The sequence below is a fragment of the Ceratotherium simum genome, chromosome 4 (assembly GCF_057802395.1).
Source record: "Ceratotherium simum simum isolate JZ-2026a chromosome 4, ASM5780239v1, whole genome shotgun sequence".
NCBI classification, from domain to species: domain Eukaryota; kingdom Metazoa; phylum Chordata; class Mammalia; order Perissodactyla; family Rhinocerotidae; genus Ceratotherium; species Ceratotherium simum.
In genome coordinates, this window is record NC_141903.1 from 48,023,594 (window position 1) to 48,026,813 (window position 3,220).

Consider the following 3,220-nt stretch of genomic DNA (forward strand, 5'->3'; position numbering starts at 1 on the left):
GTGTTCGTCTCTTTGTGCGTTCAGTAAGGGCTGAAGAAAGTTTGTTTTGCTTTATGTGATTAAACTGAGTATTTGGCTTGATGCACATGCAAATATATGTGCACTTATTCTAATATAATACATATACATATTTAAATGTGCAGGATTTTTTATACATATGTGTGCATAACAGAATTGAGTTGATGGCATTCCAAGACACAGACGAACAATGATGGAAGACAGCCATTTTTTTTTTAATGAAGAATTGATGCATTTTTAAAGAAAAAAAATCAGGGAGCTGCTCTAACAAAATCTGCAGCATTCACAGCATGACAAACAAATTAGAAAACAGCAGATGCAGCACAAATTAAGATGTATTTATCACAGCAGCCCATCAGATGTGTGAATGTCTTTTGTAACTCAGCTTTGCAAGGTTGATGTATTGCACTTTCGACAGCCGATAATGAACCCTCCTAGCAATTAGAAGTGGAAAGACTGAGGAGTCAAAATTGTGCTGTTCCCAGTGGGCCAAAAAAGAAAAAAAAAAAAAAACCTGCATGAAACTTACTTCTTTATGTGCTTGCAAAACAAAGAGAATGTGTCGATTTATATACTGGTGTGTTTGAATTTCTCTTGCCTTTTAAAAATTCCTAGTTCATTTTAATTACCATCCCATTCTAAAGTATCATTAAATAAATATGAATTCTGCTGCAGTTACACACGTTTTATGGCCAATACAGTGTCTTTCCTTTTTGGGATGCATTATTTAGTAATCTTACATTAAGACAATAACTTCAATCATTGTGCCTTCAAATGGCAATAAGCATGGTAATGGCTTTGCTGAGCTGCCTTCTCACTCTTTTTATCACTGTGTTTTCCCTTTAATATTAGAGCATTTTTTTTTTATTTCTATGCAGAGAGTGTGTTTTCCCCCAATTTCTGTTTTCTAAGAGTGGGAACATCTTTACAGTGGGGAATAAAGCATTAAAGTACATCTAATAGGCCAAATTCTATCCCAATCCAGTGGCACTAACAATGCACTGTTAATGATTGCTTAATCTTTTTTCCATCAATATTTGATTTAAGCAAGCATATCATTTCTTTCTAGAAGGAAGATGTGCCTAGTAGTCACTCTGTAGAGTTAGCAACAGTCTAGCATTTTGTCAAGTGTTATGGGTTTTGACAAACAGCTTGAAAGAACTCACAGGAGAATAAGCCAAACAAAATAAAGGGGGAAAAACAGTAACAAATAAGAAAAAGAAACCTAATTGGTGAATTCTTCCTAGGAAAGAGAGATCTGACAGGTGATTTAAAACTTGACCCTCCTATGTGAAAAATCTTAGATGATCCTGATGTTCATGGTCTTAAAGAAGTCAACATCGTGGGTACCATTTCCTCTTGAGGCTGTTTCCTGCTATTCTGTTGCCACAATTTATATCCTTTATCCCCGACCCCCAAAGAACAACCTCCCAGGGTCAATTCTAAATTAAGTTTACAGGAGTGTGAGGGTGAATTGAAACATTATATTCACATTTCTGTAAGACAAATACAACTGTCCAAATGCATGTGAACAAAAAGGACAAAATTTATTTCACAAGGTGACAGCCTTTCTGTGCTACCCAGAAAGGGGTCCAAACAGCATTGCCTTGGGTTCCTACCACAACTTAAAGGGAAGCTTTCACAATGTCCAGAGCCCTTAATGTTCTGCAGATGAAGGAGGAGGACGTCCTCACATTCCTTGCAGTAGGAATCCACTTGGGTGGCATCAATTTTGACTTCCAAATGGAACAGTCCATCTACAAAAGGAAAAGTGATGGCATCTATATCATAAATTTTTAGACGACCTGGGAGAAGCTCCTGCTGGTGGCTTGTGCCATTGTTGCCTTTGAAAACCTGGCTTTGTCACGTCATATCTTCCAGGAATATGGTCCAGTGAGCTGTGCCGGAGTTTGCTGCTGCCACTGGAGCCACTCCCATTACTGGCCGCTTCACTCCTGGAACCTCCACTAACCAGATCCAGGCAGTCCTTCCAGAAGCCGTGACTGACTTCCGGTGGTTACTGATCCCAGGGCTGACCACCAGCCTCTCACACAGGCGTCTATGTTGTTAACCTGCCTACCACGCTCAATGTAACACAGACTGTGCTCTGCACCATGTGGACACCGTGTGGACACCACCATCCCATGCAGCAACAAGGGAGCTTACTCAGCAGGTCTGATGTGATGGACACTGGCCTGGGAAGTTACGCACATGTGTGGGACCATTTCTCATGAGCACCAGGTGGGAGGTCAGCCAGATGTCTACTTCTACAGGGATCCTGCAGAAATGGAAAAGGATGAACAGGCCGCCACTGAAATTCAGGCGTAGACCCAGGAGGCACTTCTGGGTGGATGGACTGCACCAGCTCCCAAATTTACTGCTACTCAGTGGTTGCAGAGTGGTCTGAAGGGGAGCAGGTGCCCTCTGAGCCTATTCAGCAGTTCCCTGCTGAAGACTGGATTGCAGCTCCCACTGCTCACGCCACTGAATAGGTAGGAATGACCACTGAGTGGTCTCCAGCTGGTCTTCTACAGGCTCTTAAACAGAAAATGAAGCAGGGAGGAGGAGAAATCACGTGACCGAGACGAGAGGTCATGAACGAGCAAGATGTAGAGTGGAATAGGCCTATGGACGTTTTCTTTATTTGTTTTTTTATTTATTTTTCAGTGTTTAAAAATTAATGTGCAAAGATTGGGATTTCAGCTTTTTGATATATCAGCTCACAATGGCCCTGCATTGCTGTGTGGTCACAATTGGACCCGCTCCCTTCCAGTAGGCTGGCACTCTCCAAGTTTCCTCAGTCCCCGATCCTCCATTGCCTCTTCCACTGAGCCTTTGTGCTAGCTGCTATTTATCATGCTGCTTGCACCGTTAGTTTTCTCAGACTCAAGAAACTTTTCTTACTCAACTGATTTCTTTATGTTACCTGTCCAGCCGTTACAGGCGTTTATGTTTATGACACCAACTGTTCGTAGTATCCTCATTTATGAAATCAGAGGGTGATTAGGAGATGTATTTTTCAAATCTAACGTCCTATGATTCTATTTTCTATTTCTATTTGTATAAGACATAAAGGAAAAATGGGTTAACTAGAATAAGGAGAGATTTAGGGTGCTCATGAGAAAGAACTGCTAGAAGAAAATGTGAAAGAAACCTTGTACTCTTTTTCCTGATGGAGATTTTGAACTCTCTTTATCCTTAA

General features: G+C 41.1%; 1 pseudogene; it reads left to right on the forward strand.

Annotated features, from left to right (window-relative positions):
• Window positions 1–1,662: 1,662 nt before the first annotated feature.
• LOC147917284 (small ribosomal subunit protein uS2 pseudogene) lies at window positions 1,663–2,662 on the forward strand (annotated as a pseudogene).
• The last annotated feature ends 558 nt before the right edge of the window (window positions 2,663–3,220 follow it).